Consider the following 16800-nt stretch of genomic DNA (forward strand, 5'->3'; position numbering starts at 1 on the left):
TAAACCAAGAAAATTATTTAAAAATAATTTTATGCAACTTTATTTTGCTCGTGCTTTGAGACAGCAAACTTTATTTTCAAATAATGTTTTTTTTAAATTACAAAATTAGCACATGCTTATTATATAAAATATGGAGAAATGTAAGGAAATATAAAGAAGAAAACTAAGATGCCACCACCATTTAGAGATAATCATTAATGTTTTGTTGTATTTCTTTTCAGTCATTTTTCTGTTATGTATATATCTTTTCAAAGAAGGTTATACCAGATATGTAGTTTTATGTTTAATATCATTCATATGCTCTTTGAAAACATGATTTTAATGACTAAATCCATTTAAAATACATGTGTATATAATTTATTATCCAGTCCCCTGCAGCTGAACATTTAGGCTGGTAACTGTATCTAATTCAGGTTCTGACTTCATAACTAGCTATGTTGCCAGTTTGTAGATAGATACAGGGATGGTGAAAGAGAGAAGAGTATTTTGAAAAGCAGTTATAAAATTAATGACAGGTAGATTTTTTGTAATATCACATAACTCTATTTTAGGTAACATTTTTAATTAGAAAATTAATAGTTACACATTGTAAACTGTTTAGAAAACACAGTTTATAAAAAACAATTTTTTTTTTTAAGATTTTATTTATTTATTTGACAGAGAGAGAGATAGATAGCGAGAGCAGGAACACAAGCAGGGGGAGTGGGAGAGGGAGAAGCAGGCCTCCTGCCGAGCAGGGAGCCCGATGTGGGGCTCGATCCCAGGACCCTGGGATCATGACCTGAGCTGAAGGCAGACGCTTAACGACTGAGCCACCCAGGCGCCCCAAAAAGAAAATATTTCTATTCATAAATAACACTGAAAATATATAGATACATTTACTTTTAGTGTTTTTGTGTATCTAGATATATATTTTTTAACATAATTACAATAAGGCATATATGGTTTTGTAACCTGCTTTTTTCCCCAACATTTCCTATGGTATTAAGTACTCTTTGAAAATGTGATTTTTTGGGGACACCTGGGTCGCTCGGTCGGTTGGGCGGCTGCCTTCGGCTCAGGTCATGATCTCAGGGTCCCCATGTCGGGCTACCTGCTTGACGGGGAACCTGCTTCTCCCTCTGCCTGCCACTCCCCCTGCTTGTACTCTCACACTCTTTCGCTCTCTCTCTCTCTGGCAAATAGATAAAATCTTTGAAGATGAAAATGTGATTTTTTTAAATTGCTCCTTTCTTCTTCAAATAGCTTATTTAACTATTATTACTTGGTTAGACATTTAAATCTTCTCAGTTCTGCCCTCTTAAATAGTATTGACATGACCACCTTTATACTTACCTTTTTTCTTAAGATACCATATTACCACGACCTCCCTCCAAAAGCTGAATTTATCCACATCACTAACAGTGGCCTTGAGCACATACTGCTCCTGTCACCAGCACCTGTCTTCCATGCATATTGTAATCTTTTTGGGGAGTGAAAATCAACTTTGTTTTGCCTATTAATAGGTGAAAAGCAATGTTTTATTTTTGTCTACATTTAAACTTCTCTGATTATTAGTGAGGCTAAACATTTTTACATGTTTATTAATCATTCATATTTGGTGTTTATTTTTTCTTTTCACCATTTTTCTGTTGTGTATTCATGTTTTCTTATTGACTTGTATATTAACTCTTTATAGAATGAGATCATTCATGCTTTATGCTATATATTTACATTTATTTGTAATTTATTTTATTTTTCATTTAAATACAGTTAAATCCATTGCTTTATTCTTGTGCAACTACCTTCCATCATTTATGCTTCCTCGTTTGGGTGTTTTCTTCCAGTTTTTTTTTTTTTTTTAATGATTTCACTTTTACATTTCACCCTAATATATTGGGGTCTATATAAGTTGAGGATCTAATTTGGCCTTATTTTCCAAATAGTCAATTTTCCCTTTCTCCTTTAAGATTCTTTCTTTCTTGCATATAAAGTTATTATATTTGTTGGTTCTATTGATCTCATCATCAATTCTTGAACCAGTTTTGATTATTAGAACTTTATAATTTCACAATATTTGACAAGATAGGGCCCATCATTACTATTTGTTATCAAAATGTTCTTAGCCATTTACATCTTTTTTTCCCGGTGACCATTAAAATCATATTGTTGACTCATACCACTCCCACTGAGAAAAAGGAGAGAGGAAAAAAATGTGTGTGTGTTTTAAGTGCATTAAACTTAAAGATTCATTTCAGAAGAAATGACAGTGTCATATTATTCATTCTTATCTAGCAATGTGTTATATGCCTCTCCATTTCTTATGTCTTTTTAATACCTCAGCAAAGTGAGTACAATTTTTTAGTTTTTTATGCAGTTTTTATATTTTTCTCATCAGCTATTTTTATTTTTATCATTTTTCTTGCTTTCTTAAATAGATGCCTTTTTTCTGTTAGATCACATCAAACTGGTTATTTCTGATACATGGGAAAGTTTTGATATTTTTTCTACTTAGTACCCAACCATCTAATTATTTCTGAGGCATTTTCAATTTTTCCCTTGGCTTTCTTGATATAGTATAATATGCCAACGATAATTTTGTGGCCCTTCTTCCCAATATGTTTCTTAATTTTGTTTCATGTCTTATTGTACTGACTAGTACTTTCAGGAAAACATTAAATTGTAGCCAGAGAAAAAATTGTATTGAGGCTATGGGCTCTCTTGTCTTGTTTCTGATTTAATGAGTTGCTGCTAGCATTTTATCATTTTATTATTAATGTTATCACTTACAGTTTTCCTAATATTTTATTGTGAAAAATTTCAAACATACAGCAGAGTTGAAAGAATTTTATAGTTACCACCTAGATTCTATCATTAACATTTTACTAAAAATACTTGTTTTATTACACATCTCTTAGCAGACTTTTAAATTATCAATAATCTTGGTTGTAGTACAGAAGTAATTATCTGTACTTAGTGTCCCAAGATTTTAAAAAATCAACACTGCACTAATTGTTGAAGATATAGGTGAATATGGCAGTCTCTTAGCCTTGTTTGTTATCAAGAAGTGGCCAGTCTAAAAACTTTCAATAAAGCTTTGAAATGGGAGCTTATAATGAAAACTGTTCCACTTATTATGAAAACCGTCGGAGTTCTCTCCGGCAGGTAGGAAACCAGGAGTTCCCAGCCTTTGCTGAGCATTAGAGCTCCTGAGGAGCTTACAGATACCCTGGTGCCCAGGTTACACCCGAGATCAATGAAATCAGCCCCTGTGCAGATGAGACCGTGGCCCACGCCCCAGGTGATTACAATATATGCCTCCAGCTGAAGCCCACTGGATTGCAGGATGAACGCTGGGAGAGTGTGTGTGAAGCTTGGTGTGGATGAAACGAGGAAGGAGAGCAGTCCTGCCTGGCGCTACGTTGGGAAGTCAACTAAGTGGAAACTTGGAGTGTGGCCTGCAGAGTCTGCCCGGGGCAAGGGGCCCAATAGGGTCCAACACGGGGATCAAGGAAGCTCTCTGCCCAGTGTGGGGCTTGAACTCAGGACCCCAAGATCAAGAGTCACGTGCTCTACCGACTGAGCCAGCCAAGCGTCCCTAGAGAGTTTTGAGTGTCATGTTCAAGATTCTCAGCGATGATTCATACCAAAGGAAGGAATGACCTGGTGAAACAGGGATGAGAAGTCTTTCGACCAAAGAGGTCACACTATCCCGCCTCCAGCCCAGAGTCGAGGAATATGTTGCTTTTTGGCTTTTTTCATTCCATCCTTTCTTCTTCTGGCTGCAAGCTTGTGACACGCTGTATGCCTCTATAATAGGGGATTGTACCAATTAAAATTCATTACACTAAAAAAAAAAATGAAAACTGTCAGTGTTAAGCATCAGAAGGGTAGCAGTCTAACTTGGATTACAGAGGAAAAAGAATTGAAGTTCGAATTTTTCAGTATTTGACCAGACTTTCTAGAGAAGAGAACCTTTGTTCAGCTAACAGACGACTTACCAAAAAAAAAAACAGCTGCTGTTCCAGTCTACTTGCCAGGTGTATTTATTTCTGTAGTGAAATACAGTCCATCAAACTATGATAGTTGAGTCACATTAGCCCTTAAGACCATCCTATTCTTTTTGTACTGACTATATTTTCCCACGGTATTAGTCTCCTAGGGCTTACATAAAAAATTTCTACAAACTGGGTGGCTTAAACCAACAGAAGTATATACTCTCTCACAGTTCTGGAGGCCAGAATCTGAAATCAAGGTGCCAGCAGAGTTGGTTTCTCCTAGAGGCTCATAGGGAAACACTTCCATGCCTTTCTCCTACCTCCTGGCAGTTGCTGGCAATCCTTGGTATTCCTTGACTTGCAGATGCATCATCCCAACATCTGCTTCCATTTCCACACTCGTCTTCTCTGTGTCTGTGTTCTCTTTCTCTTACAAGGACACTCGCATTGGTTTTAGGGCCCAGTATGACCTCATCTCGATCCTTATTATAATTACATCTGCAAAGACCCTATTTCCAAATAAGATCACTTTCTGAGGTTCTGGGCCAACATGAATTTTTGGGTGACACTATTCAACTCACTACACCCAGCAATTTCCTTAGCAAGCAGTAGTAGAAAGAGCATCAGCTCAGAAGTCCAAAAGCTTGGCTCTGATCCTGGCCAGTTCTGTAACTTTGGGGAACCTTGTTATCTATAAGCTTGTCACTGTCTCCATTTCTCATATGAGAATGTTGATCAGTGAATAATCTTTCAGGGTCCCTCATTGTCCTAAAGTCTACATTAAATAGTGAAGAATCATATGCATAGCTAATTTCTGGCTCTACTCCTCTTTTTTTCTCTGGTCCCTGATTGTTTCTCTGGGGTACTTTAAGGTCTGATTAGTGTCAGAAGGACTTTGACGTCTTTGGATAAAATACAGAATATCACTATCCTGGTTTGTATGTGAATGTGAACTAAGGGGGTTCCTTATTTCTTAGGCCTTTGTGGGTTAACAAAAGACAGTTGCCACACTTGGAGGTTTTCCCATTTCTTTCATCTCAGCTTTCACTCTGTTGGTTAAAAACAAAAATAAGAAAATTTAAAATTTTTTTGTTGCTGAAGATCATTTAACACATAGATGATCTCAAGTAGGAGACAGGACAGTTAGGTTCCAAAGTGCTCCAGTTTCATATTATTCTCTTTCCTGCCTACTGCCCAGTAATTTTACTTAGTGATGAAGAAATGCACACTAGATTATAGATAGTGGGCAATGTCTGACAGTCCTGAAAACTTATTTTGAATTACTAAAATGGTGAGGCTTAAATATCTCTTCAGGAGATGTGCACATAAAGGCACAGAAGAAAAAAAAAAAGTTCATTTACATGCCATTATCCCTTGCTTCAAGAGTTAGTCCCCATCTTTTCTATATGCTCACCAAGACACAAAAGGAGGAATTTTCTGGCTGCAATTTTTATAGACTTCAGTGTTATTGAAATGAAAGTGCTTCAAGGACATTTCCATTTGTTACTAGCTTATGGTTTCTCATCTCATGTAAATTATTTTGCCACTTTTCATTTTAATTCTTTGCTGTCATTGTCTGGCAAAACGATCATTTGATTTCTCTCTGTGAAGATATTCACTGATTACTCAGCTGACAATGTCCTTTGTCTATAATAGTGTAGTGCCCTTAGGATTGATTTTATTACTTTTTTATTACTACCTGTAGATTTCTGTTTACATTTCTTTCCCTTTTTTGTCTTGGAAAATGTCTAGGGCTATAAAATATTCTTATATGGAACAAAAGTATGTTTTGAACTCGAGTTCCAGTTTAGAAACAAATCTCTTTTAGAGTCTTAGAGCCAAGTTCTCCTACAATTTGTCCACCTGGTAACAATAGAAAAATCTATTTCTTTGACATAATCTAAAGGTTAAAATGCTTGAAGGTGAATAATAAATAGTGTGTACTATTCCTAAGACTTTTTTTTTTTTTTTTTTTTGGTATGGGGATAGAGAGGTGCCTAAACCTAGGAGGTGAGGCTGTCTTGAATTGTTACCATTCTGAAATGTCTCTTGAATCTCACCTTTCCTCTCTGTTTCTGCACCTCAGCCTACTGCAGACCCTCTCCTCAGCTCTTGCCACACTGCCTAACTGGCTTCTGCCTCTAGTATCACCAGAGATATTGCCCTACAAAGATAAGTCTGATCCTATAATACCCCTACTTAAAGACCTTCATTCCCAGTTGCCTAAAAAAGTTAACTGCAAATGCTGTCATACCCTTTAAAATCTGGACCCTGTGTTCTGTTTTTGTTTTTTGTTTGTTTTTTCAGTTTGGTCCCCATCTGCCCCATCTTATGTACAACATATTCCAGCCACACTGACACACTGAACTCCTTCCCATTCTCAAGAACATTCTAAGCTCTTTCATAACTCCCTTTCTTTGTATATGTTGCTTCCTCTGCCTTGTATTAATTCACTCTACCCACCCTCTCTGCTCTCTCTTCAAGACCCTGCACAAATGTTGGTTCCTCTCTGCTCCCATATACTATATTCATACCACTAATATAGTCCATTCTGTGATATTTTATAATATGTTTCATTACATACGTACATCCCCCAGTGACTACACTGGGAAGCTTTGTCTGATTCATCTTTGCCACCATTTAGCCAATTGCCTGGTATAAATTAGGACTTAACATTTTTTCATTGGCTAAATGATTATTTCCAAAATCAAAGTCAGTAGACCTTGTTTCCCAACTTCATTGATAGTCTATTGGTTATATATAGCTCAGAAAGAAACAACTACACTAATGTAATTTTATTCACCTCTTAGTCTAAAACCTCCGAGTATACCTAGAGAAGATAGTGTACAATATGGTGAGATCTCAACTGGCTTTCTCCTGAAAGATATTCATGGTTTCACTAAAAGCCTTAACTGCAAACACTGTTTTCTATGTTTTCACCTGTTTCCTTCTTCCATTCGTTTATTCCCTCATGTATGTATGTATGTATTTATTCAACCATTTATTGATCAAACAGTTGCTTTTTGAATGTCTGTTATATGCCAATCAGATTCTTTGGGCTTAGATAGCTCCTCTTGTGAGTAACTAGATAGAAACTGTAGTCAACCATCTTCTTTGATGCTTCCCTTTTTTTCTGAGCAATTAACATGCTCTCTTTCACAGAGCACATATGAAAAGGACTTATGGGATTTTGACACTAAATTCAGATAAGTCAGTAATGTGATGTGGTTGCAGGGGGACCATATAGTTTATTATCTAAAGTGGGATACTTTGGGGAAGTGAATTTGTTAATAACCCAAGATAACAGCACTCTCTCAGGCAAACCAAGATCACCCTATATATAACCCCTAAAGTCTAATCAGATTGCATTACTAGTTGCCTTGTTTTTCAAGCACATCTTAGGTTTTTATGCCTTTGTATCTTTGTCTTTACTGTTAACTTTGCCCTTTCCTGTCCGATACCTGAAGTCTGTGCATCCCTCAGAAGACTGCCCAGTTCAGTGAGCTTTCCCAGATCAGCCCCATCTGTGGAAATATCTCTCTGAATTTATTTAGCTCATCATTTATATCCTTAATTAGCAGCTAGGTATATTCTGGTTTGTCTGTTATGTTAACTGTTTTGACTATTGTTTTGACTTCTTCTACTGTTTATTTTATATATTCCTCATCAGCTGAACCCCATGTTCTTAAGATCAGGGCTTATATTTGAACTTATATCCACTCCTCAAGTACAGTGCCTTATTCACACTCATGTAATACATTTTTGTTGAATATTATATTTCCTGGCCTACCTTTGTCTTTCCTAAAAACTCTTCCACTTTATGTTGGTATTGTGTGTCTGTTCCCACTTGGGGCAGGGGGAGGCTTTAAGAGCTTTGCAGTGAATATTTTTATTACATCTTAAGCTTATATATTTACCATGGGGCATCTTTATATTATTTTATCAGTTTAGATTATACTGTCTCTCTTGAATTCATATTTTTCAAACATTGAATCACTACGGAAAGACAAAAAGATGAAAGTGGTACTCAGCTGGGCGTACACAGCTCCAGCTGTAGTAGTACATTTTGCTGAAAATTTACATTTTGAATAGGCCTACATTTCTTAATTATAAAAATAATAGGACCTTAACAGAGAAGAAAGGACTAATTGTAAGGCTTAGAAATATAAAACTATAGTGAATTCTTAGATTCTTTGATTTGGAAGAAGATACTGATTTATTTTTACTCTGATCATCTTTATTTTATATAATTAGATCCTAAAAATACACAGTAAAATTGATCTTTTAAGACTTTTTAACTCATTAAGTCATATATACCATGAATAACTGCAAATTCTAACTTAGCTTCCAAAAATACTGTGGCTTTATCCTACTAATCATTAGAATAACAGTCACAATCCTAATATTTTCTAGCAGATCCAAATACACTTTACCAACATAAATTGTTTATGGAGTATTAATCATTAAACTGGTGTTTAATTTTTTCAGTGTTTTCCCAAAGTTCTTTTGTTAAAAATTTATAAAAAATAGCATATGTTCATTTCAAAAACTGAACAGAGAAGTATATAAAACAGAATGTGAAAACCAATCTTAATTACCACCAATACTTTCCTGTCTTCCATCCAGCCCCAGTATTCTTGCTCTCAAGAGATAATCATTTCTTTAGTATGTATCTTTTGAGACCTTCTATATATCCCCGACTTGCAGCAGTTCATTTGCAGTGGTATTGCAAATACCCCTACACTGGGTTGGTGGGGACCCCTACACTGGGTTGGTGGGGATTTTGTTCATCATTATTGACTTGTCAGCACTGCCATCAGCAGGGAGTGCATATAAGAATGAATCAGACTTGTACCTCAAGTGGCTTTTGGCATAGTGGAGGAGAGATGTATACAGTGATAACTATAATTCAAGATGAAAAAAATGTGAGGGAGGAACAGATGGAGTGCTATGGGATTCATGGGGTGATATTTACCTTTGACTGGCCAAGAGCTGATAACTCAACATATATCCTGAAAGACAAGATTTAGGTTGGGGGGAGGCAAAAAGCAGATATACTGGCAAGAGAAAGGCACAGAGATACCAGGAGTTTACAAGGTTATTCCATTTTCCTAGACTGTAGCATGCATATATGATAGTAACAGCAGATAAAGAAGCAAAGGTACTTTAGGGGAGAACTCTGAACACCTCTATAATATACTTTTAAAAAATTTTAACAGAATAGTGCCCATGACTAGAGATGTGCACTAGGAATATTAAGCAGACATTAGAGGGGGTGGATGGGGGGTCAGTCACTGGCTTTGCAGTAAGTTGGAAGAACAATTGCTATAATGAGGTATAGTGGTCCTAGAGCTGCTGCTGAAATAGGACCTGTAGGTCTTAACAACACCCATGTTCCATCAGATCTGAAAAGGCCTTGATTATAAGCACACCTTGATTTTATGTACTAGTGACGGGGGACAAAAAAAACCACTGCCAGTTAATTTTCAGAGACCACCAATTATAAGATACATCTTGATTTTAGGGATTATAATAATAAAGAAATGTACATCACAAAATCGGTGAAATAGCGTAATTATATAGGTACAGGGAAAAGATGGGGTATGCAAGAAAGATAGGAGAGAGCTGAGAAAGGAGGGAGGATGAGATCAGAGATACAAGTGGAGAAGTAGACCTTAAAGAGGAGAGTGCATCTTCCTCCACCAGGAAATGAAGAAATGAATGAGCAGTGACTCAAGTTGAGAGGCTGAGAAGCTAAAAACATCACACAAACTTACGTTAAATAACCTCCCTCTTGGTAAAAGAGGAGGCAAGGTCATTTGTAAAAAGAATGACTGGTGCGTTTGAAGGCTTGGGACCTAAAAGTGAAAAGGCTTCAGGTAAGTGGGGCATTAAAGATGGAGTATTAAAAAGTTAGAAAGGACAGAAAGAGTTCCCATCCAAAATGAGGGGCCCAATTAAGGTTGAAACCCACAGATTTATAAAGAAACCAATTGGCCCTATTTTATGACTTTGTCCAGGAACACTTGGAGAGAAGGATGGAAGAGAACATGTGGAAGGTGCTTTCTGCAGGGTAGGAGATTGGCTGGACAGGTATGGTGGAAGGACAGAGAAGCAAAATAAGTTTCTCCTAAGGGATATTGTTGATCTGGCTCGCCATGAAGTTCAGGCTAAGAAATGAAAGGTGAGGCCGGGAAGAATAGATAAACAGATGTTTAAGTTGTTGGGGGGAGCGTTTTAAAGGGATTCGAGATTATAAAGAAGGTGAAGGAAAAATTATTCTGAAGAGGAGGAGTAAGGAGAAAGTTGATTGGGGGGATGTCAGAATTAAAATCATGGAGGTAGAATTCAGAAGGTTGAGTCCTGAAGATGTGTGATCTTTCTAAAACACAGATGGGTGTGTATCTATCTCTATGTGGCTTGAAAACCTCTGTTTCAAGATGACGTCTTTACTACTGACAAGAACAGACAAGGCTCTTCACAAGCTGGCCTCATCCTGCTTTTCCAGGCTAATATCTCCTCATTTCTTCCTGTGAACCCCATATTCTAACCACTCTGGATTCTTCTCTGTGGCCAGAATCCTCAGGGCTTTTATCTACCTTTGGCTTTTGCACATGCTGTTCCGCTTGCGTGAAATGCTCTTCCTCCTCTTCTTCGCCTTGCAAACTCCTGCCCATCTTCAAGACCTAACTCAAGATGGCACTTCCTCTGCCACTTCCTTCTGGGTCCCTGCAAACAACGCTGAGCACACTTTCATCTGTGCTCCAGCAGTACTCTCTTCAGACATCTTACGGAATTTTACCACAAGCATATTGATTTATATGTCTGTCTCCAGTAGATTGTAAACTCCTTGATGTCAGAAGCTATCTAATTCTCTTTACCCACAGTGCAAGCCTACAGTGTTAGGTACTTAATATCTACTTTTGTTGTCTTTGTTGAACTTTAAATGAGCTAATCCAGTGCTTCTCCAACATTAATGTGCATTCAGATCACCTGGAAATCTTGTAAAGTTCAGAATCTGATTCAGTCTGAGGTGGGGTCTGGGATTCTACCTTTCTAACAAGCCTCCACTTGATGCCAGTGCTTCAGGCTCGTGAAACTAATTGCCCAAGTAAATAGCACAGGTGGAGTAAAGGTCAGTAGGAATGTGGAAGTGGAGCAGTTATGGGGACAGTCCGTTGGAAAGATCCTCAATGTGACACCAGAGCCCTAAAAATGATGACAGAAAATCATATAGGAAGAGCTGCTTAAATCGTGGAATCAAGCAGGAGACCACTGTGGAGGATGGTAGTTGACAAGCCTGGTATGATGTAGTTCTAGGACTTAATGTTTTAGCAAAGGAAAGGCTTTCCAGGGATGGCAGCTGCGGTGTCAAAGGATGTGCTCCATGGAGATGGTGGCGGTGGGTCAGTGGGGGCGGGGGTGGTGGCATCAGGAGTGGGGGTTTGGGGTTTCACAAGAAGGGTTTGCAGCCTCTAGTTGTTTATTCCTGATAGAATGGCATTTCTACCATCGCAGACCAGAGGGTGAGGGAAAGGAAAAGCTGCATTTTAAGGGAACGGAAGCTGAGAGGGTATAGAACCTGACAAGGGATCATTTCCTGATCATAACATGAAGATCCTTTTTCTTGTCTTAAAATCATAGTTGACAGAAAAAGTAGCCCTAATAAACATTCTCTTCCCACATAGAGTCTCACAGGTCTGGTAATGCTAAGGAGGAGTTCTGTAAACCTAATTTCTTGTAAGTCTATTGTATAGAATATGTGCTTTTTTTTTTTAACATATGGAAAAAAGCAAAAACATTTACATCTCCTCCCACTAATCCCCTTTCCCCACATCAAAGTAATTGATTTTTACAGCCTGATGTGTACTCTTCCAGCTTTTATCCATGCAAATTTATGTACACATAGGAATTTTTCAGATTTCATAATGGTATTTTCCATGCACATCATTCTGCAGATTGTTTTTCTTACTTAGGAATGTTGTAAACATCCCTCCAGGTCAATGGAGAGAGCTCTAGCTTCTTTTTTCCTGGTCATTTTTATTTTATTTTTTCTTTATTTATTTTTAAAGATTTTATTTATTTATTAGAGAGAGACACAATGAGAGAGGGAACACAAGCAGGGGGAGTGGGAGAGGGAGAAGCAGGCTTCCCGCCGAGCAGGGAGCCCGATGAGGGGCTCGATCCCAGGACCCTAAAATCATGACCTGAGCCGAAGGCAGATGCTTAACGACTGAGCCACCCAGGTGCCCCTCCTAGTCATTTTTAAATAGCTGTGTATAAATGTAGATGTCCCATAATTTGTTCTGCCATTCTCCCATTGATGCACAATTTGGTCATTTAAAATTTTTGCCACTACAAAATATGACACACACACAAAAGTCCTGCTGTTACCAGTGCCTCAGTAACAGAACTCCATGATTTCAACCACCCGCATGTGTATCACAAACAACTTTTATATCAAGGACAGCTTTTGGTGAAGCAAAGCAGTAACTAGGCCTGCACTAATATAGTAGCCACTAGTCACATTTAGCGATTTAAATTTAAATTTGCTAAAATTAAATCAAAAATTCACTTCCTCAGTCACATCAGCCTCCTTTCAGCTGCTCAGCAGCCACATGTGAGTAGTGGCTCCCCTTTCGGATAGTAAAGGCCAGACCATTTCCATCCTCACAGAGAATTCCATTGGACACCCTGGACTAGACACATAATGTTACATCATAAAGAACGTATTTTTCAGTGGGTTAGTCTTTTAATGAGAGCACATTTTTTAAAGTACAAACTTTGTGTCTTAATTGGTTGCCCCTGCAGTTACTTCAATGAGAATCAATACCCAGATGAAGCTAAGAGAGAAGAAATTGCCAATGCTTGCAATGCAGTTATACAGAAGCCAGGTAAGGCAGCAAGCTGCCACTTTCCTCCATGGTGGAGCTCTCGGCTTCAGATCATCATTTGGGACAAGGAATCTTCTTTTACTCATTCCACCTGGGTGCCATTCGCTCTGTCCTCACCACCTTCCTGTCTAGTCACTGCCCTGTCCTGTTCAAGCAGTACTTCTTAGGGATTGCAGTTCCAGTACTCCAGATCAGATGTGCACATGGAAAGTTTCCAGGGAGTGTCCCTGCTTAAGATATGAGAGACCTCGAAATTATATAGACTGTATAGATTTCTTTCTCCATAAATATAGCATAACTGTGTCAATTCCAAAATAATTTTAAAGTTTGGAATATTTAAGTAAGGCTTGTAAATGAAAAGATTTAGATTTTTTTTAACAAGTGTTTTATAACTCTGTATTCCTTTTTGAAGAAAGAATTCTTATTGGAGTTGGCTTCTTTCTCCTTCCCACGTTGTGACTTCTGCATATAGCTAGGAAAAATTAAGGGTGCTTCCATTCTGAAGTTGTATTGTTCTCATGCAAGTCAGCCGAGCCACTTAAACACACATATGACTTTTCTTCCATGTGTTAAAATATTATTCCACATTTCACAGTTTTTGTTACCAGAAATCATTCTCAGTTAAGATGATCAGTTGATCTTCATTTGGCTGGTTAATTTGATTGGCTTAAAGGCTATCTGTACAAAAGTATCAATGTTTTATCATAATTAAAATGTTATTTATTCTCCCTTACCCAGAAGCCAGACTTCTAGCAGTCTAGACCCTACAGACACACCTCCAGTGACCCCACCTATACCCTTACTTCACACCAGCCAAAGTCCCACCCATGAGGAGAGCAGGAGCTCAGAAGCTTCCTGGAAAACACTTCACCCTGTATCATCAGTGCTTTAACCTGTTTTCTGCCTTCTCCACCCACTGTGGATTAAAAGCTAAAACAGAAAAGACCAGTGGAGGAGGGAAAGGTGCATATGGGCCCTTGTTGGCCAGCATGGTGCTAATCTGTAAGAAGTCACATTTGACAGCAAAGAAGCTAATAAATCTAAAATGCAACCTGAATTGGGCTATGCGTTCTAGCATAGTTCCAATAATGGATGGTCAGAGTGACCTCTAGTCTTCAAGAAAACATGGGTAATAATTGTTCCCTGCTGTCTGAAGATAGCAGGAAACAATTTATATACGACCTTAAAGATGTAAGTAAACTCGAGCTACCTGAAAACTTGATGAAGACTGACATACTCATCTACAATGATGCTAATTAAATGAAGCCTCCATGGACTATCCTATGACTTTTGAACCCTGGCAGCCTGACTTTGTGGAATTCATTAATTTTGTATTTAGTATTGGAATTCTTTAGTGTTATGTGGCTTTCTGAAATATTTTATGTTCTTGGTTGCTATTTTTGTATTAGTTTTCATTCATTTAATAATAGTTTAAGTGTATACAGAATACTAAAAAACAACAAAACCTGTATCTGTTATTCTGGCAATAAATGCAATCAAAAGAACTTTTCAAAAAGAAAGCATTATTCCTTAAAACTAGTCTCAGCTACAGACTATCTGAATTTTATTGCATGTATTCACAGGCAAAAAACTGTCTGATCTGGAACGAGTTACCTCCCTGAAAGTATATAATTGGTTTGCTAACAGACGGAAGGAGATCAAGAGGAGAGCCAATATTGGTAATGTATCAGAGAGGCTGCTTTCCCTTTTGAAGCAGTCATGGACGTTGTATTTACTTTGAGAGCACCTTCAGTTTAGAAGTGCAGGTTTTAATGATGCTAACTTTTAAGCCTAACAAGAATTGTCCTTATGTTTTTCTTTGTGTTTTTAAGAGTTAGTATTATTAGCATTATTTGTATTATATTAATAATGGCATTGTTCTTAATATTCTAGAGTCTAGAATTAGATATGGCCCCTGACTGCATGATTCCTGTGCTGCATATTAAAGCTACTTGCTAAGGTCTTGAGCGAGGGAATGAGACCCTGAGCTTCTTTGTTATTACTGGACCGTGACTTAGATATTAAGAAACATGTGCTTAATAGAATTGGAATGAAAGAGTCTTAATAGGGAACACAGCAAAACACAGATTTTTAAAAAGAGCATTTAAGAAATATGAACTGATGAAATTGGAGTGGGAGATTGGTTTTGAGCTTCTAAAATTGTATTTCATTTCTAAACTTAACTCCCTACCTCTCCATCAATACAATTCTCAAACACTTTATAGAACCCTGAGACAGGAGGGCTGTTTAATTAGTTGGTAAGTATTTATGAAGCACCCAACAGTCAACCACTCACACGTGGCTCGCATAGCAGCAGGGGCTCCAGAATGACAGATGTGTTCCTCCCCTGGCCTGTGTGCAGTTTAATTTTGTCCGTCTACAATTTAAAAGAAAACATACAGGAATCTAGGTTCTGGTTTAATTACACCCTAGTTTCCTTAGCACAAAAATTAATTCCGTGTTCAAGCGATTACAATAATGTAACAGATAATTTAGGGATCTATTTGCTTTTTTCGAAGAAGCAGCAATCCTGGAGAGTCATGGGATAGATGTACAGAGTCCAGGAGGCCATTCCAACAGTGATGATGTTGACGGAAATGACTACTCAGAGCAGGTGAGCAGCTGAGAGCAGAGGTTCTTGGTTACAGAGCGGGTGGGACAGTATGACAAGTCAATTCTGTGGGTGCGTTTTGTACGGGGTGGGAGAGAGGAGACAATCCAGTGTCCCTCCACTCTGCTCATGCGTGTAGTTAGATTTTCATGTAATTTGAAAGGAATGTGGTAAGATTCAGTTGTCCTGTTAAATTTGTGAGAAACTGTTATTCACCCACATGGATTTATTGTCATACAACAGGATACTTGGCAAGTACGCAATGGGGAGGAGGAGGAGGGAAGAAGTTCAGAGGGAGGCAGAGAAGCAGAGAAGGTAGAAGAAGAGAGGAGGATCTGATCCAAACAAGCAAGTTACACCATCCACCACACACACACTCAATGTTTGAGAAATACTAGGGGCTACTGGGTAGCTGTAATCCATGCCTAAACATGTACCAACGCAGCACACAGTAGAAGGTCCCACCCACCACGGCCCCATTGCAGTGAGAACCCTCATGCCCAGATGAGTGGTTCTTCCAGAGTCTCTGGCACATTGACACACACATCTTGTCATAAATGCATGTCTTCTCACGTCACCCTGACCTAGTATTCATTGCTTGGGGGGGGAAATATATTTAATTGTAGCCACTGGATGGAATAATTCAGTCACTAAGAACGTGGGAGTTTTCCCCCCACATATCTCTTGACAGATTTCATTAAAATTGTCATAGGATTTAAAATTCATTTCTGTTTGGAATATGAAAAGAACGTATGCTCTCTTCTGGACCCTAGCAGGGAAACTTTTGTTCTTTCCTATGGTGTATATACACCTCTTCGTGGCCCCTCAGCCAGCTCTTAAATGTAGTCCGCTCTGTTCTTCCCTCTGCCAACCACTTTACAGCCTCTGGTTACCAGCTTGAGTGCAGACAGGTTGTGTGCAGGAGTGCACACAACCCCCTTTTCAACTCTAAAGACCAGTCTGTGAAAATGGGACTGAAACAGTGATGCCCATAGTTCCCAGGGATTACCTTTTCTCTTTTTAGGACTCCAAATCATAGCTCCACATTTTATTCAAGCAAATATTCTGTCTTTCTAATCAAAAATATTCCTGTTATTTTTCAGTCTACCAATGTAGGTGAATCATTTCCACCATTTTTTCCACATGCCCTAAGGGCAGCACATCCCATGATTTTTTTTCCAAAGGGGCTTATCCTTTCCAAAGCTTTCTGATGCAGAGTTCCCCTGAAGGTGTGACAGGTGAGAAACTTACCCCTTATTTGTAACACCATCTTCAGTGCCTGACAAACACGCTGCAATGCCAGTTTCCTTCACAGCTT

General features: G+C 38.2%; 1 long non-coding RNA gene across 5 annotated transcripts in view; it reads left to right on the top strand.

Moving 5' to 3' along the window:
- Window positions 1-1957: 1957 nt before the first annotated feature.
- LOC145719183 (uncharacterized) overlaps window positions 1958-16800 on the top strand; it is a 29741-nt gene continuing 14898 nt past the window's right edge. The window contains exons 1-5 of one of the 5 annotated variants that reach the window (XR_014142230.1): window positions 1958-10070; window positions 12789-12871; window positions 14455-14550; window positions 15391-15485; window positions 15726-15830. This is a non-coding gene — a long non-coding RNA (uncharacterized LOC145719183). The remainder of the gene's footprint in view (window positions 10071-12788; window positions 12872-14454; window positions 14551-15390; window positions 15486-15725; window positions 15831-16800) is intronic. The other 4 variants (XR_014142233.1, XR_014142235.1, XR_014142224.1 and 1 more) reach the window with 4 other exon arrangements.

The sequence above is a fragment of the Leptonychotes weddellii genome, chromosome 2 (genome assembly GCF_054177405.1).
Source record: "Leptonychotes weddellii isolate Sample4059 chromosome 2, ASM5417740v2, whole genome shotgun sequence".
Taxonomy (NCBI): domain Eukaryota; kingdom Metazoa; phylum Chordata; class Mammalia; order Carnivora; family Phocidae; genus Leptonychotes; species Leptonychotes weddellii.